This window comes from Platichthys flesus, chromosome 21, assembly GCF_949316205.1.
Source record: "Platichthys flesus chromosome 21, fPlaFle2.1, whole genome shotgun sequence".
NCBI classification, from domain to species: domain Eukaryota; kingdom Metazoa; phylum Chordata; class Actinopteri; order Pleuronectiformes; family Pleuronectidae; genus Platichthys; species Platichthys flesus.
Window position 1 is genome coordinate 11275994 of NC_084965.1, and position 9437 is coordinate 11285430.

Here is a 9437-nt window from a genome sequence, read left to right on the forward strand (position 1 = left end):
TTCTTCACATGGACACGATTCTCATTTCTGTTTCTTTTGCTACTTTGGTATAAAGCCATAAGAGTTGTTTCCTTGCCTTCATGTACCGTTTTGTTTCCCACTATTGAAACCTTTTTAGTACAAAACTGGACCTCGATGAAATTCACACCGCTGCTATCGTCTTTTATGGAATCCAGCAGGACGAAGACACGTGAAATAATGAGCTAGGCAGTTTCCCTGGAGCCTCTGGTAGTGAGTTGCTGTGAAATTCATGTTGAGGGCCGTTCCTGATAAAAAAAATGACTTGGCGCCATCCTTTCCACTTCAGTGGTGCAGAAATTTGTCCTTCCATTGCTTTTCAGGGCTACAGCCTATAACTCCGTGTCACATCAACCTGCGCTGTTGCATAAGCTTTGCTGAACACATGAAAACTTTGGAGAAAATGGAGATTGTCCCCCAGACTCCTCCGGCAACAACCAACTCGAATAGATCTTTACCGCGGCTTCCTCTCGGCGTGGCAGTAAAATGAATCTTGAGCGAGGGATACTGAATACTAAGCACACCGAAAAGGTCAGTCAATATCTAATTGCTTTGTCAACTCAGTCTTTATTCATATCTTAAATATTTAATATCACCATTAACAATTCAGAGGGGCGCTAGTCTAGTTTGGAATCGGGAGGTAGTATCGGGAGGGATCTCATTAAGCATTTTTCATAATGAATGACATCTTTCCTGCCGGTAACAGGCTGCTCAACATGGGCACTCACACCTCCAGGAGGGATCACCTTGTCTCCAGCGTCTGAAACGTAAAACAAAGGGAAATGAGAAAAAGGTTTTATCTTATCGGGAGGATAAAAGATAAACCGTGCGGCTGCTGCAGGCATAGCAATTCCAACATTGTCTTCATCCAGCTGGGAAGTGTGGTAATGTATTTAGTTGATAAGATTAGGGGTTTTTTAAGAAGGTTCGCTCGACTCCTCTCTCGCACTCATCAACCAATTGGGGATGTCTCTTCTTTTTCTTCTTCTCCTCTTCCAAAAGATGATAGACTTGCCCTCCGTGGTCCTATCAGCTGTGAGACTAATGCAGCACATGCCACCGAGGTGGTCCTGGCAGGAGCAGAAACCAAAGTGGTGCAGATAAAACGCTGTGAGTCACGCGCTGAGGAGCAAACTTTGTCAAGCTGGATTAACACTCACAAGCTCCCGAGCAGGAAGGCAATTACTTGTGTTAACACTGATATCCACTGTAACGCCCCTTGACGACTGATTTCTGTTAGTGTGTGTGTGTGTGTAGGAGAAAGAGAAAAGATAAACAGCTTTCTTCCCTTCTAGCCTAACACTGTGTATATATCCCATAGAGGCCTGAATGCAATAAACGCAAACAAACAGTAATGAGGTGACACAGTGGATGTGTGTGTTTGTATATGTGTGTGTGTGTGTGTGTGTGTGGAGGCTAATTTGCACCTCTCGAGAACTCTATGACATCATTTTAAACTCCACTGCATCTCGACTAGATACCTGGAAAAGCTACGAGCCTCCTTTCAATTAAAAAACGAATCGGGGCAACAACAAGGAGCGGCGCTGCAAACCAACCAGTAATTGAGATTTTAGGCTCATGCATAGAAAACGTGGCCTTCCAGCTTCAAAAGGCTTTTTAAGACTGATGGTAATATACTGTTGAGTTAGGTGTTTTCTGAGGAGTTAAGGTGGCGCAGCTGCGATGAAAGTTTTCATGATGACAACGGAAAATCTTTTGTTCTTATAGTTAACTTCTTTACTCTTGACACGGGGCATTCGTGCCTGAGAAGTTATCAGACACGAAACTTTCCCCAAAGTTTTTTTTTTGTTACACTCGTCCTAAACTTCTGTGCTCACTTTTTTTTTTTCTCCTACTTCAGAGGCGCTCAGATGTTGTTGCTGTGCAGCAAGGTCACCCCTATCCCCCACTCACCACCTGTGTTTATCTTTTTAGGCCTCACACTGGCAGACCCCGCCCTCACACACACCCAGCACCCACCTCCCTGCACCACACACACACCCACACCCACACCTCAACATGCACTCTGTTCCATGCATGCACGCCTCCCTGCCTGCTCCAGTTTGATTGACAGCTGCTAACTCTGACTGACCTTGGCAGGTTATATTTCTGACAGAGTCTGGCGGAGACAGAGGGAAAGAGAAAGAAAGAGATGTGTGTGTGTGTGTGTGGATGTGTATATTTTAGTCACTAACACAGAGAAACAATAGAAAGCGAGAGAGAGAGCTGACGAGGGATACAAGGAGCATGAGACAGAAAGAGATGCAGACAAAACCAGAGAGAGACGGAACAAAAGACGACAGAGGAGGAGATAAAAAGCGAGACCGGGACATCTGAGTGTGCATGGTAAAGACTGCAACGGCTGGGGCTGGTGTGTGCGTGTGTGTGTGTGAATTTCAAGCAGTGTGCAGTCGAGGTAAGAGCTTGCACGAGAGCTCGCAGGTTCACGAGCAGGTATCCTCAGAGGAGAATGGTGTGCGTCCGTGGTCACAGCCAATGAGGGACCGCTGCCCCCATATAGAGCCACTTAAACACTACACAGCCTCTTAATGTGTGTGTCTGCAGGGCAAAAAACATGAAACCTCGACATGAAGTGCCATCAAATCCCTCCCCCACACACACACAGCAACACACACACACACACGCACCCACTCGCTAACTGAAAAGCCCATTTTCCAAGTGAACCTGCAGAAAAGCCAGCGAGCCAAACCAAGGTGAGAGCCGAGTGAACAGAAAGTTGGGAAGGACGATTCCCTTTGTGCAGCTGTCGAGGCCGTGGGGCCAGGTGCTCGGCATTTACTTCAAGATTTTATTTGAATGAATTATTAAGAGTTTTTTTTTTTTTTTAAAGAAGAAGAAGCAGCTTTATAACCTGCAGGATCTGAACCCATCAGTGCTTTAGTGAAATTATCCCTCACGCTTTTATGTGTTACCTTTTGTCTTGTTTCTTATCCTTTTTTTATGTTTTTGGTTCCTTCCTGTTCAGGGTTTCATATTCCACCTTTAATGTTCCCTTTGGTTCATCTTCTTCTTTCTCTTTGTCTTCCCCTGTTTATTATTATACTCGATTGATTTCTTATATAACGCAGAAGACTTTGTATAAAGCCTTCACCTTCCTTCCTCCTCCACACGCAGCCAGTCAGCTCCAATATTGTCTTTTACCACAATGCATCTTTCTTTCAGACTTTTATGAAAAAAGTGATTTGTCACACAAATTCTTCATCAATTATGTCAAATTTATTAGAGATTTTCTAGTTTTAACTTTTCATATGTGTGATCGATTTGAAACGACGAGACAGAAATTTCTCAAAGTTCACAAGTTCACAATTCATTATTCACAGTATTTTCCACTAAACCCTGCAGGTTTCGTGGATTCATTATTGTCCACACTGAAAAATTAATCCCACAAATTCATTTTTTAAGATTTTCCTCTGAGCGCCAACCCTGCCTGTGTTGTCTGTGGCGTATCGATCGCTCGCTGCGGGACATCTCCATTCTTCTTCTCCTCCAGCTCGTCTTCATGCCTCAGCTTGGAGATCCATCTTCCCCATTGACATGCTTAGCTCAAGACAAGAGGCGACCGTGGACACGCACCGGCTCCAAGCTGGGATCAAGCGTCTCCTCTGGCTTATTTCTTCACACTGTTCTTCTAAATGAAGGCACCGGCTTCACATCCAGCTGTAAAACTGAATTTTTAAAATTTGTGGAGTTCAAAAAAAAAGGAAGAAAAATCATCGCAGAGGTTTGTTATTTTTTCGAGGATCATAAGACGGATACTTGATCCTCGCTCCTCTTCTCCAGATGGAAATAGGGTTGGGGAGCTGAGGACGTGTTTCCTCTTCTGGTCCCATTATCTCCTAATGATGAATCTCTTTGAACAGTCGGCCTCTCCGCGGTGCTCACAACGGGCTCCTTGTTAATTGGCCTTTCGACAGTGATGCCCACCCACCGACGGCCAACTGGGATTTGATAAATGAGGTGCTCACTTTGCTTGCGCTCCCCTCCACGCTCGCTGTTTTCAGAGTTGAGTGAAGTGGGTGTTTGTTTTTCCATTGCACTTTCTGAAAGGCGAGGCCCGCTCTGATGCGCCGGCCACTCGTGAGAACCCCAAGATGAACGATGTACCTGTGTGAGTGTGCGTACGTACACTCCCTGAAAACGATGATGGGGTGATCCAACACTTACGGTGACTCAGCAATTACCTTTTGCATTCCACGCCTGTCTTGTCGTCTGTCGGAGTGTTGCTATTGAGCGATAAGATGTGCACAATGCTGAATATTATTTTTCTCGACGTGTTCGGCTGCAGAATATTTCCCAGGTGTAAGAACCACTGCTGGTAAATGTCAGGTTCTTTTTCAAGGCTCAGCATTCAGCAATCAAACAAGAACAAATCCATCACAAAAGAAGCTTTATTTAGTTTATTGACGAGAAACCTTTGGAGGACCAGCATGCACTGCAGCCTCAAAGCTCCGGTATCTACCCTGGAATGACTTTCAGGCTCTTTACAGAAGATCTACACAAACGATAGATTCGAGATTCAGAACTTTACTATGCAATTATGTAGGAATACAAATGTATCTCTAACTGGTGTATGGCACAGAGAAGAATACGAGACAGTACATAACACACAATACATTAGAGAAAAATACAGAATAATAATGGGAGTAAAGATTCAAAATGAAGAAAAAGCTGACAAGAGGGAGAGAATTTTTTTATAATAAATAAAAAATCTCAATGAGTCCTTAAGTTTCTCTTTTGTTACTATTGAGTTTCACAATGGCAGTAGGGATGAAACACTATTATAAACAGAACATCCAAGCACAGGGCAATTCTGATTTTACATCCCTGCTCTTCACAGACAGTTGACTCATGGTGCTGCATCCTGGGAAATGTAGGAAGCCATTACCTAAAGGCCCCTTTCCCAGAGTTTTCACAATCATCATCTTACTGTGAGGGTCTTACATGACCAGATAACTCCGGCGAAGCTTGAACAATCCCGATTTAAAAAAAATGAGAATGGGATCATCACAATGTTGATGTGGGGTGAACTCTAAACCAACTCTCAGAAATGTGTCCCACTGCACTTTAACTTTGAACGTGGAAGCAGCTGAAATATGATTATAACCTGCAGGGGGGCACGGAACTACTAGATTAACCTCAGGTCAACGTTATTTATGAGACGGGGTGCATGGACTCCAGCAGACACTCTCCTGTCATAACTCAGCGACATTGCATTATTTCATATTTTCTGGTTTGACTCCTGCTATAATAAAACGTCCCCATCCCTGTGTCCTTGCATCCAGAGGAAACATTAGTTCAAAATACATTTGCTTGTATTTACCACAACCAGGAGCAGGTCAGTTAACAGCACTTTCGGTTAAACCTCTCTCTTTAACGCCCTTTCTGCTTTGCCTCATTGTGTTTGAATTCCTCAACTCGAGCCGCCCACTCCACCAGCGCGTGTGTCTCCTTCAGTTTACTTTTAATTCCTTCTTGTTCTCGACTCCGCACGCCGCAGCTGCCTCCTCACGCGTGCTGCGTCTCAGCCTCTTAATGGTTTGATGTAAGCGCTCTCCCGGTGATTTGCAGCTGCTTGTTGTTCTTTATTACAGCAGCGGCTCGGCCCTGAGGCTCTTCCCTTCGCTTGTCCCTCAGTGGGGCGACGGCTGATGCCCTTGATGAGGTGGCCCTAGTCGCAGTCACAATCGTTAGCCAGCAGATGTGTTGTGTCACTGTGTATCCAGGCATCAGGTGCCGGTGGATAGCATTTTTGCCAAAGTGTGACTTACATATCGGATTGTGTTTACAGAGTCTCTCTCTCCTCAGACATTATGCAGTCGGCACCAGTCCTCCCTCTCTGGCACTGTACAAACTCAGGAGCCACCGACTTGCCTGAGGACACATAACTCAGCCGTTCTCCATCACCTTGCATTCAAGTTTACAGTTGCCTAACTATGCGTGGTGACACCGCCCTCTGCAAGACGCCCGGGCGTCCCCTGGTAGGACACGTCAAAGGGTGCGATAACATCTCAAATCTCGACAACGGAGGAGGTGCGTGTCCTCTGGCCTCCCTCCAAATCCTATTTGGATGGAGAAACTGATTAGAGGCTCCCTATGAGAAGGCCAAATCAGATCATGTTTGCTGCCCCCAGTTTGATTAGGGATTAATTGTAATAGGAACCAATCCTCCAGGGAGCGGAGTGGAAATAACAAGGGTTACGAAGCTTCACACACACGCTGCCTCCTCCTCTGTCTTACTTTATTGCTTTTTGGTTTGGCTGTCCTGCCCTAATACTCCCTCATCAAAGGTGAAAGAACAAAACAGCTCGCATGCATTCATACTAATTGCTTGTAATAATAAAGCCTGCTGCTGGCTCGCTTTAAATATCTAATGCCTGTTGTGTTTAATGGTCCTCCAGTTTTCATACGACCTCAACAAGACCAATAAAGCTGCCGGTCATTTTAACCTCAAAGCAAAACATAATTTATTGTGAAATTACTGGGAAATACTCAGCCGCTAATTACTGGCTGGGTTTCGAGGGTGAGAAAAACACATCCTGAGTTAATTGAATCCATTGACAACTCACTACCGCTTTGTCACTGTTGCAGCCTATCAAAGAGCAGCTCGCTGTTCTCAAACAAGAAATATGACGTCACATCACAGCTTGTTGCAGAAATCTGGGGTTTGCATTCCCCCCGACTCAAATGAATCAAACTGAGAAACCACAAGGACCTTTGATCAAAAATATTGTTGTTGAATTAAACTAATGCTAGTTCAGCTGCAACCTTTAACTATGATAATTTTATTATCCTTATGATTATGATGGTATTGTTATTATCGTTGGTAGTATCTGAAAACATATATTATCTATTTTTTGGCGCAGAAATGTTTAAAGTTTTACAGTATATTTCAGAGTAAAATCAACATAAGACACGGCTCTACCAAAAGGTGAGTCAGGTGTGTAGGTTTTTCACCACATGGAATCAAAATAAGTGAAAATTGAGTTTCATTCATCTTCGTTATTATATTAATTTCTGGCGGCAGCAGGAAAATCTCAAACCATAAGAGCCTTGATGTCGATGAATCAGTCATATGCCAGATTTGATGTTTTCAATACTGTGACAGTCTCATCTGTCAGTTACACTCCTCATCTCCTCTTTTTCTGTACGCATCGACACAAGCAATTATCGGAACACACCAATCAATATCCGATTATAAATAAGCATTGACGTGCTCTTGCATCCCATAGTTGGTTAACCAGCTGTCAATGCTCATTATTCCATGTGAGCTGACAGTCACACAGCACAGAGACACCACTGGATGCAAGGCTACAGGCCAATATTCAAAGCAGCAACAGATGCACATCAATTAGTGCCGCGTTGCTATCTATCACACATTGCGGTGTGATGAGTGGATCTGATAACATCTATCTTCCATAACAACATCTAATCCTTTGCTCTGTTCCTCTTTTCAAATTCTCTCCCTCCCTCTCGATCTATTGCATCATATCATTGTAGGTCATTTGCACACCAGTGTTTCTTGTACTCAGTCTTATTTATGATTATTCACACAGCTTTCATTGTGTGTTCCTTGGAAATCCATGTTTTTCAATAATAGTTGACGTTTGAAAAAGTGCTTTATATCCACAGTCGTGCCTCAGTGGAATTGAAACCAGATGGCAAACATCTCTCTGTCTTTCTCTCTCGGGCATAACAAGTGGAAGGTACCAAGTAGATGTGCTGATGGACACACAGAGGTGCAGAAGCCTGGCTCTGGTTTTCAACAGTACATTCCTTCATTCAGTCTAACTGAACAGATTCAACACTAAGTGCTTACTTCAAGGTCTCTGAAGCTTTAGTGCTGTCCCGCAGTAATAACTCATCTTGAATAAAAGAGCCTGCTCAGTGAGTTAGTGTAAATCAGAAATGAATGGAATCCATTTTTGTTTCTATTGAATTTGAGCATAAAAGTCAAAGTACAGCTATGTGAAAAAAAAATACTTTTGAATAGAGTTTTATTTGTAAGTAAATCACAACTATACAACTGCTAAAAACTAATCAGAACTACCAAAGTACTGGTTTGGTCCTTCTCTCTGTTATTTTAATATAAATGGCATGTTTGGATTATCAATAGCGAAGCACAATTGCTTAAAGCAGCATGTTATTTAGATAGACAGTTTATACACATCAGGACATAAGGTCAACAGGAAGATAAGACTGTTTAAACAAAAGTTCTGATACAGAAATGTTGAACTATTTGACTTTTCCCTTTGCTATTAGATTTTTTTCTGAGCTTTTCAATCACTTGAGGTGAAACCATGTGAGAAATTTTGAAAAAAACACTTATTTGTTGAAGCAGTTTACAACTCAATGCAAAGAGCCAAAATGATTAGAAATCACTGGTTTAATCTTTGATCTGTTGCATTTAAAAAGCTTGGTGTGTTATCAGAAACTTGTCAGACAAATATATTGTAATGTAGCATAAAGAGAAAATACTCAAGTGCCTCAAAACTGTAGCTGAGTACATGTGCTTAGTTACTTTCCAGCTAAGGGACTCATTGTTTAGCCAAGAGTCTTTTGAAGCATGAAGACAAAACTGAAGTTTGACATCAGACTTGCCAACTTCTTGGTTTTAATCTAGGATCTTAAACTGTGTGATCCGTCCATCACATGTGTCTGTGCTTCCGGAATTGGAACATCTGAATTTTGCTGATGTGAAGCGGAAGTGTTCCTATGAAGGATTTGGCTTTCAGTTCAGTTACTGCACCGTTTCTAGACTTTGGCACAAGCTCATCAACAGAGCTCAAGAGCGATTGGAGTTTTTCAAATGAGTGTCCAGAGTAAGAAGTACATCAAACTAATACTTGATGGCATCCAGATAAGCATTTAGAATCAGAGTTGTTGAAAGGATCTGATTTGCTTGCTGGAGCACAAACAAGGTTTATCTATAAACGTCACCACACTGTGATGTTTCTGAGGAGAAAGAGGTGTTTCTTTTAAATGTCAGTCTTTAGAAATCCTAATCGTCAAATGCCATAACCAGAACACACCACTTAAAATAATGCACATGTGCAACAAAGGAAGTGTTTAGTAAAGAACATGTGAGGTTCGGTGTGACCGTTCAGACTTGGGGTTTCCAACAGTCACTGCACAAGTTAAATTCCCACTCATCTCTTCCCCCCCCTCAGCGGGGTTGTATTATGATTGTGTTACATTGTGAGAAGTGCCTGGTGCTCAGTCACTGTGAAAGGCTTGATTGCTGTCGTGCCATTTGCAGTGGGTCTACTAGCGTTGGGGTTGCTTCATAAATCTCCCTCGTTCAGCTACCCCTGCTCCTCTGATCCTCCGCTCCCACTCGCGACGGAAGCCATTGACCAGGAGCAATAAGAAGACGAAATGCTTTAGTCACGCCCCATGAA

General features: G+C 43.0%; 1 long non-coding RNA gene across 1 annotated transcript in view; it reads right to left on the reverse strand.

Moving 5' to 3' along the window:
* Positions 1-582: 582 nt before the first annotated feature.
* The window catches only part of LOC133932377 (uncharacterized), a 21651-nt gene continuing 12796 nt past the window's right edge, over positions 583-9437 (reverse strand). Inside the window, exon 3 of the long non-coding RNA XR_009911945.1 lies at positions 583-778. This is a non-coding gene — a long non-coding RNA (uncharacterized LOC133932377). The remainder of the gene's footprint in view (positions 779-9437) is intronic.